Source organism: Sceloporus occidentalis, unplaced genomic scaffold, assembly GCF_023333645.1.
Source record: "Sceloporus occidentalis isolate IW3139 unplaced genomic scaffold, rSceOcc1.0.p SCAF_7, whole genome shotgun sequence".
NCBI lineage: Eukaryota > Metazoa > Chordata > Lepidosauria > Squamata > Phrynosomatidae > Sceloporus > Sceloporus occidentalis.
In genome coordinates, this window is record NW_028316987.1 from 20,119,417 (window position 1) to 20,133,629 (window position 14,213).

Below are 14,213 nucleotides of genomic sequence, written 5' to 3' on the forward strand. Positions count from 1 at the left end.
AGATGCAGCCTTAAATACCAAACCTTTAGTCATTTCTGGTTGTTAAAGTTTGTAAGAGAAACCTGTGCATAAACAGAAGGATGTGTCTGTGTTGCTTCTCTCTTTCCCATTGTCAATTCACTTTCAGATGGATGCCAAATCTTTAATCATAAGGTTTGAGTAGACCAGTAAATTCTGCTAAGTAACAATAATTGCATGTTGCAACACAATCTCTTCCACTAAATAAATACACAAAAAGGAGGTTTACTTAACTGAAGCTGCCAAAAGGAAACAATTTCCGAAGTAAATGGTAGGCCTTGACCATGTTATTTTTAATTGTTGTGGTTAATCCTTGTCATTGCCAATGCATTAAGCATAAAATATAGGAGTTCAATCTGACAACATTATCCTACTTACATCACTGGAGATCCTGATTGAATTTACTTGAAACAGGCCATCTTCTATTCTGACTTAATGGAAGGCCAGGGAAAGGAATGAGCATGAGGCATGATACATCAAATCTGAATACAGCCACAATATAATGACTGCATTCAGATGTGATGTATCATGCCTGCATTATACATAGGGCTGCATTACTCATCACTTTTGGGTGAAAGAGCATGGTTTGCATTATGCTAGAATTGCATGGAGAACTACTATAATAACCAATGCAGAGAAAGAGACGGTGACAACAACAAAGAAAGGAAGAACAAGAGATCTCTTCCCGAAGATCTGAGAAATCATAGGGAAATTTAAACCAAGAGTGGGGATTCTCTATGATCACCAGGGGAACACATGACATAACCATGTAAAAATAAAAAGACACTGGAAGCTATCAAAGCGATGAAAGGATGACAGATTCATTCCAGGAAGATTCCCATTTTTGAAAGTGAAGTGGAACAGAGCACCTGGGAGAAATAAATAACCAGGAACAGTTGGTATAAGGCTGCATCAAGCTGCAGAGACAGAATCTATTCTAGTTTTAACTAAGATCTGTCAACAAATATGGAAAAGAATGGCTCAGAGATTGGAAAAACTCAATATATATATATCCCCAGGAAAAGGAACACCAGAGATTGCAGTAACCACAGAACCATTGGATTAATTTCCCATACAAGGAACATGATGCTCAAAATTCTACAATAGAGATGTTTACCGCACACGGAGCAAGAAATGCCAGGTGTCCAAACTGGGTCCATGAAAGGATGAGGGATAATACTGCAAACATACATGGGCTAATCGGGCACATCAAAGAATTTCAAAAGAATATTACTCTGTGCTTTAGAGATTATAGCAAAACCTTTGATTGTCCAGAGACACTTTGTCAGGGGCTCCCCAGCTGGACCCAGGCTAACAAGAAATTTCACTGATGGAGGACACAAGACTTGGTGTTATCAGAGAACTCCCAACTTCAGGACAACCCCTGAATTATTATTATTATTATTATTATTATTATTATTATTAAAAGTATGGAATACTGATTATTATTAATAGGATTTATTTATATGCCGCCCAATCACTGGGAATCTGGGTGGCTTACAACAGAGGGGATAACAGATGGTTCCCTGCCCTCATGTTTACTATCTAAAAAGACACGACACAAAAGGAGAAGGGAATGGTGTGGGGGGGGATTAATTCTTTCTAATTAATATCTTCTTTTTTGCTTGCATTTATCCTTTCGTTCGATATTCTTTTTTAATTCCTTTTTTCTTTGTCATGTCTCCTGTATCTTCTATTTCTCATCATCTGTTATGAATTCACTGTCTTCCTTCTTCTTGTCTTCTCATTGCTGGCTCCTTGGGGAACAGTCACTTAATTGCTCCTAAAGCAGCTACTGTTCATGATTTATTTCTCTGTAGACCTTTCCACCTTCTTGCTCTCATGAAAACCTGGCTCCCTGCCTATGATACTGCTGCTTCAGCTGCCCATTCTGTCGGAGGACTCTTTTCCCCCCATACATGTGGCTATGAGGATAAGGGGGTGGGGTAGGACTTCTGCTATCTAGTCCATGCCAGTTTCAGCTTTTTTCTTTCCCACCAACACTGTGGCCTGTTACAGACTGCCAAAATAAAGCTGCTTCGGGTCTCTTTGGAGGTATGCTATTTAAATGATGCATGGGTCCTAAGAGTCCAGAGGTCACACCAAAGCCACACTCCATTCCTAAGCACCCGAGTGCAGCTTTTGGTGCAGCTTCCGGATTATTAGGATGCATGCGTCATTTAAACAGCATACCTCCAAAGAGACCCGAAGCAGGTTTATTTTGGCAGTCTGTAACAGGCTCTCTCATTTTGGAGCTCATGCTGTGAGACTCCTTTTCACCTTGTCGCACCTGCAAATTGCAGTCCACCTGGCCCATTTTCAACTTTTATTTCTGATTTTGATTCCTGGTCCACTTTCCTTCTTTTGGATACCCACTCTTACTATGGGTAATCTTAATATTCATGTGGATGATTCCAAAGATCCTGCTGTCTTACATGTTCTTTCTTTGTTGTGTTCTTTTGAACTGAAGCTTTGTTCTGATTCACCTACACACTCTCTTGGCCAATGTCTTGATCTTATTTTTATTAAGAATTGTTCTACCCTTTGCTTTTCAGCTATTGAATTTCCTTTGTCTGATCATCATCCTGTTTCTTTTGCACTTGTCCGTAACCCACCTTCTTGCTCGTTCCTTTCAAGAGCTCCATTCTGTTAATTCTGAGCCCTTTTCACAAGCACTGCTCTTCACTGTCTTCTTTTAACCCTCTTGGTTCCTTGGATCCAGCTGTTTCTTTCATCAGTTCATCTTCAACTCTTGATAGTTTTGCCCTTTTGTCAACAGTCCCTTACAAACCTCAGCTGTGGTTTACTACCCCTATTCATTATTTTTGTTCCTGCTGTCCTGCAGCTGAACATTTATGGAAAAAGACTACAGAATGGACAGACTATATTCACTATAAATTCATTCTTTTCTTTCTCTTGTGCAATTTCTTTGTACTTCATTGATTCACGCTCATGCATGGTACCTTCAGCATCTCTTTTCTACCTTTAATTCTCTTTTAAAGCCCTTTTCTCCACCTCTCCTTCCATTCCCTACTATTGATTTTGCAACTTTCTTTAATGCTAAAATTGAAACAATAAATTCTGATCTTGCTTCTCTTGATTTTTTTTCTCATTGCCAACACATCAACTATGTTTTTTCTACATTCCCAACTTTCCAACTTGTTTCGTTAGACTAACTATCCAAATTGTTGATGCCTTTGAATCTTCCTATCTGCTCTCTTGATCCTGTTCCTTCCCACACTTCAAATTACTGCTGCCCTGATGTTCTTCCTTCACTTCTCCATATTATTAATCTGTCTCTTTCTACTGGTTCATTTACTTCCAAGATTACATATGCTACTGTTTCTCTAATTCTCAAGATGCCTTTATTTGATCCATCTTTTCTTTCCAATTGTCATCCTGTTTCACTCTTGCCTTTCCTCTCGAAAGTTTTGGAACGTGCTATTTATGTACACTGCCTTCAGTTTCTTTCTCATATTTCTGTAATGGATCCCTTTCAATCTGGTTTTTGCCCTTTGCACTCTACAGAGATAGCGCTTGCAAAAAATACAGATGCTCTCCTTCAGGCCAAGTCAAAGGGCTTAAATTCAGTGCTTATTCTCCTTGATCTCTCTGCAGCCTTTGACACAGTGACCAGGCTATTTTGTTGGATTCACTTTATGACCTAGGCTTTACCGACTCAGTCCTCAGCTGGTTCACATCCTATCTCTCAGATCAGTCATTCAAAGTGGTAGCTAGAGGTCATGTATCTTCTTTTCCCATTTTGGTGGAGGTTCCATGGGGTTCTGTTCTGGGCCCTTTGCTGTTTTCTCTTCATACTTCATCTCTTGGTAATTTTATCAGTTTATATGGTTTTCAGTATCATCTTTATGCTGATGATGACGCTCAACTGTCTTTCTCCAGAACTTTCTTCTGACACCAAACATCTCAGCTATTTCAGCATGGATGCTGCACCAGCATCTAAAATTCAACATGGTAAAGACAGTACTACTTATGTTTTCTCCAAAACATTGTTTACAACAGTTTCCATCACTGTTAATAATGTTCCCATTTATCCTGTGAAGGGATCCTGGGTCTTTTTGTTCCTCACGTTGAAGCTGTAGCAAAGTCATGTAATTTTTCTTTTTTATAACATTGCTAAAATCAGACTTTTTCTTTCTGCTTACTCTGCAAGGTGGGTCATTTCCCACCTTCATTATTGCAATATGTTTTTGACTGGGTTTCCTTTATCTCACCATAATCCACTAGTTTCCATTCAACATTCTGCTGCTAAGATTATCTTTTTGGCCTGTGGTTTTGATCATGTTACCCCATTTTTTATATCTCTTAATTGGTTACCCATTCCGTCTAGGATTCAGTACAAGCTTCTTGGCTTAACGTTTAAAACCTTACACAACCTAGCTCCCCCCTTACCTTTCAGGATTTATTTGTGTTTACTGGTCTGCTTAAGATTTGCGTGATAGGAATTCTAGGTGTCTTACCCAACCGAGGGTTTCCTCTTCCTTGGCTCAGCTTCATCCCTTTTCATTTGTTGCTCCATACTCTTGGAATTTGCTCCCTGTACATTTGTGGGCTGCTACCTCCCTCGCTATTTTAAAATCTGAATTAAAAACTTTTGTTTTCTAAAACACTTGGAACTTTAGTTTAATGTTGTTTTATAATACTGTATATTTGATTACATGTGCTGGCTAGTTTGTATTATATTATTTTAATGTATTCTACCTAATTTGTCTTATAATTGTATTGTATAGTTTTATTTAATTATTCTTTTCATAGAATAACAGAATCCTAGAGTTGGAAGAAACAACAAGGGCCATCCAGTCCAGTCCCATTCTGCCATGCAGGAACTCTCAGTCAAAGCATCCCCGACAGATGGTCATTCAGCCTCTGTTTAAAGACCTCCAAGGAAAGAGACTCCACTACACTCCGAGGAAGGAGTGTGTTCCACTGTCAAACAGCCCTTACTGTCAGGACGTTCCTCCTAATGCTGAGGTGGAATCTCTTTTCCTGGACCTTGGATCCATTGTTCTGGGTCCTGTTCTCTGGAGCAGCAGAAAACAAGGTTGCTCCCTCCTCAATATGACATCCCTTCAGATATTTAAATAGGGCTATCATATCACCTCTTAACTTTCTCTTCTCCAGGCTAAACATCCCCAGCTCCCTAAATCCCTCCTCACAAGTCATGGTTTTTAGATCCTTCTTCCCTCTGTATGTATGTGAATACAATCTAAATGTGTAGATTGTAGGCCTCTGGCAGGACCCAGTTTTTGATTGTTGTATCTCTAAAGCACCCTGTAAAATCCTCGAAAAATTCATGTTAATCTGGATAAATCTAAACCTGCTCTTTGCATGATATATATATGTATTACAAATAATAAAATTATATATATATATATATATATATATAAATTTGACATATTATGCATTGATATATATATATTAAAATAGGTATTTTATATATATATATATATATATAAAGTTATAAATACAAATAAATAATAAAATAAATTATATATCTATAATTCAATATATTATAGCTTAATATATATTAAAATATGTATTATATATAGTTATAAATATAAATAAGTAATAAAAGAAATAATATAAATTATATATATTACATATTAATATATATATTAATAGATATAAATACAAATAATAAATAATAAAATTATATATATTATTTTATACATTACATATATATATAAATAAAAATAAATAAAATAAATACTATTTTATGTATTAATATATATATTAAAATAGGTATTATATATATATATATATATATATATAAAGTTATAAATACAAATAAATAATAAAATAAATTATATATCTATAATTCAATATATTATAGTTTAATATATATTAAAATATGTATTATATATAGTTATAAATATAAATAAATAATAAAAGAAATAATATATATATGTATTACATATTAATATATATATTAATAGATATATAGTTATAAATACAAGTAATAAATAATATATATATATATATAATTTTATACATTACATATATATATAAATAAAAATAAATAAAATAAATACTATTTTATGTATTAATATATATATTAAAATAGGTATTTTATATATATATATATATATATATATAAAGTTATAAATAGAAATAAATAATAAAATAAATTATATATCTATAATTTAATATATTATAGTTTAATATATATTAAAATATGTATTATATATAGTTATAAATATAAATAAATAATAGAAATAATATATATATGTATTACATATTAATATATATATTAATAGATATATAGTTATAAATACAAGTAATAAATAATATATATATATATAATTTTATACATTACATATATATATATAAATAAAAATAAATAAAATAAATACTATTTTATGTATTAATATATATATTAAAATAGGGATTATATATATATATATATATATATATAAAGTTATAAATAGAAATAAATAATAAAATAAATTATATATCTATAATTTAATATATTATAGTTTAATATATATTAAAATATGTATTATATATAGTTATAAATATAAATAATAAAAGAAATAATATATATATTACAAATTAATATGTATAAATAGATATATAGTTATAAATACAAGTAATAAATAATAAATATATATATATATAATTTTATACATTACATATATATATATATAAATAAAAATAAATAAAATAAATACTATTTTATGTATTAATATATATATTAAAATAGGTATTTTATATATATATATATATATATATATATATATATATATATATATATATATATATTATAATAATTAAACAAAAATGGCAATTTTTAATGGTTCAAATAAAACAGCCAGTCCTGACTTCCGCTCCCCACAACCGGAAGTGGAGGAGGAGGAGTCACTCTAGGACCGTGCCTTCGCTCCGTCTCGCTGGTCGCAGCCGGACTGACTCCTCCTCCTCTTCGCTTCATTTCCGTCGGAGGCTTTGTTTTGGGTTTGCGCGCGCGTGCTTCTTCTCCCCCCCCCCTTCGGTCTGAGTGTACATCCGGGTATTACTGAGTCGGCGGCGTGGTTGGTCGGCGGCAGAGTCGGCGGTTGAGGAGGACTAGAGTGGCTGAGAGCCGGCCGGTGAGTAAAACACATTGCTGCGGGCGGGCGGGCGGGCGGAGGCGCGCATGCGCGTGCCTGTGCGCTCCTCTCCACGGTTGTTTCGGCGCGAGCGCTGAGGGGGGGGGGAGTTGGGGGGTATATAAGGGCTGCGGAGGAGGCAGGAGCGCGTCTCGACCCTCGTGACGGAGGGTCACCGTGACCGGGGCAACCAAGAGCGGCTTTGCCCCGCCGTCACGAGGGTCGAGACGCGCTCCTGCCTCCTCCGCAGCCACTAGCGCGGTGTCATCCTGCCTTGTTTCCGCAGTGCGGACGCTGAGTGGGGAAAGAAGCAGCGGTTTCATCCTCTCCTTGCTCTCCCTTCCCCAAACCCTTCGTCCTTTCTACTTGGAAACACACGAGTTCGGGTCCAAGGATACACAACTCCAGACACACAATGCTTGCCAACGGATGGGGGAGGTCCTGGCAGCTCTGCTTACTTTCTTTTGTGACACGTTGAGCCCACTTTCTGTCAGTGGTGCCTTAAGAAACGTGTCTGTGGGGTGTGTGTCTGTGTGTGTGTGTGTGTATAAAATTGTATAATAGTTGGACATATAACAATTCATGGTTTTTATTTTATTATTTATTTATTTATTTATTTATTATTTTAAAATATTATTTATTTTATTATTTATTTATATTTATGTTATAAATATAAATAAAATAAAATAAATATAAATAGATAAAATATAACAAATATATATAGTTATAAATATAAATAAATAATTAAATATAAATAAATAAAACATTATATATATATATATCATATATATAGAGAGAGAGTTTTATATATACAGTAGTAATAAACATAAATAATAAAATAAATATAAATAGATAAAATATAACAAATATATATAGTTATAAATATAAATAAATAATTAAATATAAATAAATAAAACATATATATATATATCATATATAGAGAGAGAGTTTTATATATATAGTAATAAACATAAATAATAAAATAAATAAATAGATAAAATATAACAAATATATATATATAGAGTTATAAATATAAATAAATAATTAAATATAAATAAAACATTTTATATATATATCATATATATATATATAGAGTTTTATATATACAGTAGTAATAAACATAAATAATAAAATAAATATAAATAAAATATATATTATGTATGTGTGCATGTGTGTGTGTGTATATATATATATATATACCTATAAATAAAAATAATGAAATAAATATAAATAAAAGAATATAAAATAAATATATAGTTATAAATATAAATGAATATAAATTAAATATAAATAAAATACAAGATAAATATTTTGTGTGTGTGTGTATATATATATATATATATATATATATAGCTATAAATATAAATAAACAATAAAATAAAAAGTAAAATAAAAACCATAAAGAAAAATATAAATTGTATGTCAAAAGTTTTATATAACATTATATATATATGTGTGTGTGTGTGTGTGTTATATAAAACTTTTATACACACACACATGTTTATTAAGACACCAGGACTCTGACAGAGAAGGACTGAATATAAAATATAATCTATATTCTATTCCCTAGCACAGAGCCAGGGCGGTTAAAACAGTCTCAGATCCCAAACACACTGCAAAAAATAATCCAGTTTGAGAGTGCTTTAGCTGTCCTGGCTCAGTGCTAGGGAATGCTAGGAAGCGTTGTTTTGTGAGACAATGAGCTTTTCTCAGTCCAGGGAGCTCTAGTGCCACAGTAAAACTCCCAATTTGTAGGATTCCCTGGTCCTGAGCCAGGGCAGTTTTCAACGCGTGGGTCGTGGCCCCTTTGGGGGTTGAACGACCCTTCCACAGGTGTCACCTAAGACCATCGCAAAATAGATATTTCCGATGGTTTTAGGAACAGAGATGAAAATAATTTTATGGCTGCGAGTCACCACAACATGAGGAACTGTATTAAAGGGCGTTTGGGACCCTTTAGTACAGTACTGTCAGCCCTTCTTATACACGGATTTCTTATACACGGATTCAAGCATCCATGATTTGAAAATGTTCCAAAAAAGTATAAATTTCAAATATCAAGCCTTGATTTTCCATTTTTTATAAGGGACACCATTTTGCTATGTCATTATATTTAATGGGACTTGAGCATCCACGGATTTTGTTATCCATGGGGGATCTTGGAACCAAACCCCAGCGTATAACAAGTGTCCGCTGTATTAAGCTGTATTCTGGATCTCCAACTGGATTATTTCTGCAGTGTGTTTGGGACTTTTACGTCCAAAGCTGGGCTGCTTCCCCCTCAATCTGTCTTTGATGGAGATGTCACTTCTCTCCTTTTCCCACTCCTCAGATTCGATAACCATGTTCCATTTGATTGCTTCCTCCGTTCTCTTTCTCTGGTGCCTGGTACGTAACAACCTGGACCTTAAGCTGTTTAGGTGGCAGCATGCCCTCATAACACGAACTTTGCCTTGGGTTCAAAGGTGAGGGAAACCTCGAATCAATCCAGTGTTTTTCTCTAAGAGGTGAGCTTGCCCTCTTAGAATAAAATAAGAACCAAACACGCACAAAAAATGGACATGTGTAGCAGAGAATAAAACCGCAGCCGTGCTGAAACGGAGTTTAAGGACTAGTGGTTTAAACCTCGCCGTGTTCCCTCGCTGATAAAGATAATCTTACTATACGATCTTGTTTGTTCAGAAATAGTTCTTACATGAGTCACTGGGGCTTAAAGTTCTAGCTGCGACCAGAATTTGCACCCTTTCTCGCCTTAGGCGTTTCTGCTTGCTGTAAAAGGCACCTGAGAATGACTTGTTACAGAAAATAGGCGTGCTTGGATCATTCCTCGGCTGCTCCGTGAAACTAAAACCTTTGCCTTTTGTATCACAGTCTTCTTTGTCGCTTTATTATTTTACAGGGTAGGCGCAGAATGCAGCCGGTAAGAGCCCAGCAAGATGCAGTGTTACTCATGTGCCTTGTTGGGCATGACTTTGAGAACATAAATAGCCTGTAGAGGAGAGCTTCAGCCACAGATCATGCTCATGGCATTTGGGGATGGAGGCTTTCGAGCTTTCTCCCCCACGGTTGTCTGATGAGGAGAATTTGTACCCCGCAGCACTTGGTATTTGTGAGGAAAGCGCTTAGTGCCATGGGAGCAATGATTTCACTGCAACTGCAGTGGAGGTCAAAGTGTTAAAGCCTCGCTCTATACTCCTGATGCAATTTGGGGTGTGGGAGCATGAAGGTTATCTAAAAGTCATGCATGCCAGGATGAGCCACACACCTAACGTCATGCCTGGCTTTCCCTGAGGCTAATTTGCAAAGAAGTTCAGAAGTATTGCTTTGGATGAGTTCCCTCTTACGGTTTCTGCCATGTGCCCTTGAAGGCTACGTTAAAACAAGGCAATAAAGACAATTCATTAGCAGTCCTTCCACATCCGCAGCCTAAAACCTTCCTTGATACAGTTATGGCCAAAGCTTTTATAGTATAAAAAGATTATTTGGGGTATGTCTTCAAAATTGGCAAGCGCAGGCAGATAGATCACTGAAAAGTGAATAGTTCTTATGTTCACAAACACAAGGAAAGTGAAACATGCCTTATATATATATATATATATATATATATATATATGGGGCACATTATAACATTTGTAGGAATCCATGCTGAGACCGACATGGTCAGTGAAAAGAGGAAATGTACAACAGTTTGTAATGAAAAGACAAATCAGAAGAGGCATTTGAGGGTCAGTTACAGGATGTTAGATACGTAATTGAAATTAATAATGTATAAAGTGTTTAAATAAAGGTGACTACCTACGTCAGTTAAATGAATGATATGCCTTATTGGTTCTGTGTTGCACCGATTAGGTATTAAAAGGCATCTAACTACACAATTAAAGAATCAGTAGTGTTTATACCGTGCTCTTCTGCCACAGAGGCTTTCAGAGCCATTTACAATTTGTTAATTAGACAGTTCCCTGTTTTCAGGCTTACAGTCTAAAAAAGACATGATGCAGAAGGAGAAGGAAATGACAGTAGGGGAGGGGGTCACATCCAGCATATACTTCCACTTCTTCTCTCCCTCTGAGGCCAATACAGTTGCAGTTGGAATAGAGGGAAGACCATTCATCTCTCTCTGGGTTAGGGATGGTGGAGCTCTGCCTGCCCCTTCTCTCTCTCTGAGGACAGTATAGTTGCTGTTTTGTACTGTTAACATAGCCTAGGTTTGTATTAGCTTTTTTTTTTTTGTCTGCTGCATCATACTTTTGGTTCATGTTTAGCATGTGGTCTTGAGGCAGCTTCAGAAGTTAGGAGTAAGGGTCCTTTGTGCTCCCCATTCCCCAAGTTGGAGGATTTTATATCCATGGACATAGAAGAGTCTCCAGCCTCGAGAATGGGGAATAAGCTGGCATTGAGGCAGTGTTCCCTCCCACTCTCGCCCCGCCACCCGGTTGTTGGCTTTTGTCTTTTTGCTTTTTCACATGCATGTTCATTGGAAGCTCCTGCTTCTCAATCTCCTCCATTGATTATTCCACCAATACTAAAAAATAAATTGCATACCCCTTAATGTTCTGCTGGATACCCCCTTGCCTCTTACAGTCCTATCTCTGGTATCCATTGCAAACCTTTAGATTTTCTATTACTAAACCATTGGAAGCTTTATGTCACGTTGCACACGGACACAAGTCAATACTCCTGTTTTCCATTACTATCTTTCAGGTCTCATAAAAAATAGGCATACAGGTGTTTTTTTAACTTTTAGGGATAGTAGAGAGGATGACCTTTGTGGTTCAGGGCAGAGGGTAGGTTGGGGGGTGCAATGTCAGCACAGCTGGACATTTTGCAGGTCACACTGTTGCTCCTCCTGGTGACTGGAAATGCTGATTTGGACAACTAGAAGTTATTTTATGGTTGGTTTAGGCTACATGGGATGAGAGAGCTCTAAAGTAATCTTTAGGGCTAAAAGAAGGTAGGGCCAAACATATATTTTAGTGTGATAAACATATTTTTTCAATCCCTGCTGCAAAATCAAAATGGGCTGTTGAGGGTCCTGCTGCCATTCTCTGGCAGACTGCATAAGCCGATGGGCACATTACTCTGTGCTTGACTATAGGGTGCCTGTGAGCCTCTATACACAGCAGGATATTATTTATTCTTAATAGCTTTACTCAGATTTCATTGGCATTGGGGCTGCATCTATGCAGTGGATCTTGGCTGTTTCTCTGATGAGAGTGAATAAATCTATTCCAGTAATATCTTCCTAGTGTTGCCCTCTCACATGAAATATAGTGTTACATTCACGTATGCGCCTTTCAGCATGGCTAAATGTCCTCTTCAGCTTCATTAGTCTCCAAGTCATGCTCAGCAGATTATCGGATGTCCTCATGGGGGTGAAGGGGGCAGCAAGGGGAACTGTCTGCGCGTGCGCCTGTTAACATTACGGCAACCATGAATTTCATAGGGGTTTCTTAGGCAGGGAATACTCAATGTCAGTTTCTTCCTATGAAATATAATCCACAGCACCTAGTATTCATTGAAATATAACCTGCAGCATCTCCCATCCAAGCACTAACCAGAGTTGACCCTGTTTAGTTTTCAAGAGTAGATTGGACCTAGAGCCTTCAGGGTATTTAGGCTAAGCGGAACAGTACTGGGAGACATGTTCGGACAACTGCTTCACCAATAAGCAAAACTACCTCCTTCCAGCAAAGAAAGTTACAGAAAAGAATGGGTAAAGTTAGGAATGCTCATCACCTGCTTGAATGACCCCATCACCTACTCCATAGAGTCCCCTCTAGGATTTTGCCTGTGCAATGCAGAGAACACAGAAAATCCAGCTCTGGTTCAGTTCCACCTACATTATCATGTTTTTATTCCACATTACATTCATATATTCCAGATAATGCATTCTGGACATGATTCCAAACTTCTGTGCAAGTGGGTTCTGATTCCTGGTGACTGCCACAAGGTAGAAGATGACAACTTTCTTTACTGTTGGTAAATATAGCTAACAGGGCCAGTATGTTGTAGTAGAGAGAGTGTTGGGCTATGGCTCTGGAAACCAGGGTTCAAATCCCCATTCTGCCATGGAAACTTACAGGGAGACCTTGGGCTACTCACCCTCTTTGAGCCTCAGAGGAGGGCCATGGCAAACCCCTTCTGAACAAATCTTGCCAAGATAATCCTGTGATAAGTTGCCTTGGGGTCGCCATAAGTGGGAAACAGCTAGAAGGCACTCAGCAGCAAATATAGCTAAAGTAACTGCATTGTGGAATTAGTACAGGACAGATCTTCTCCCTTACAACAACAAGTGGGCATTCATTCGTGGACACATTTTGGCAGAGCAGCGGCTTTGACAAAGCAGCAATGAAAGAAAAGCACCCATGTGAATAGTTTGGGTTTCAGACTCCTCTTTGTAGGCCTCCTCCATCAGTGCATTGGTCATTGTTAAAACTATACTTGCCACCTCATCTCTATACATACAAGGTTTTGAATTTGTATTGACATTCTTACACACAAATGGCTTATATGAGTCTGTCTCTGAGTTCTCCACTCCACACATGCATCTGAGGCTGAAGTCTATGAAAGCTCATGCTGCCAACTTCTTTCACTTAGTCTCAGAGGTGCTACCAGATTCCTTTGCAAACAAATAATAGGTTCAGATTATGGGTTGCAGTTGGCTAAAAAGCCAGATTTCAGTGATCCACACAGTAACTACAGTGATGTGTGAACTTAGTCAATGGATCTTACAGAACATAAAGAATTCAGTTTAAATGGTTGAAGATGATACAGGTACTACATAGTTACATTCTTTCTGTAAATCATAACGTGTTTATTTTTGACTAATACAAATAGTAGTTTATTCTCTTTTTTCCAGGAGATACATAGATTTGTTGTCAGTGTTGCTACTGCATTTTATAGAAATTCTTCCTGTTACCTGGAATTCTTTAGATCTCTACAGCTGATAGAAACAGATACTATGTTGTAGTTGTTCTAATTGTGCCAAACCATAGTTTAACATGATATAAACGAATTGCAGTGTGTCTGGAACTTCCTCGCTCCTCCTCAACTTTGCACAAAGTCAGGTGGCGTTAGGATATTTTT

The 14,213-nt window shown here is 36.4% G+C and overlaps 1 protein-coding gene across 4 annotated transcripts in view; it reads left to right on the forward strand.

Annotated features, from left to right (window-relative positions):
* Positions 1-6,905: 6,905 nt before the first annotated feature.
* Positions 6,906-14,213, forward strand: part of LOC149309376 (sodium-dependent phosphate transporter 2) — a 93,099-nt gene continuing 85,791 nt past the window's right edge. For 2 of the 4 annotated variants that reach the window (XM_089532309.1, XM_089532310.1), the window contains exon 1: positions 6,906-7,127. The gene's annotated coding sequence lies outside the window, so the exon portion shown is untranslated. The remainder of the gene's footprint in view (positions 7,128-14,213) is intronic. The other 2 variants (XM_089532311.1, XM_089532305.1) reach the window with 2 other exon arrangements.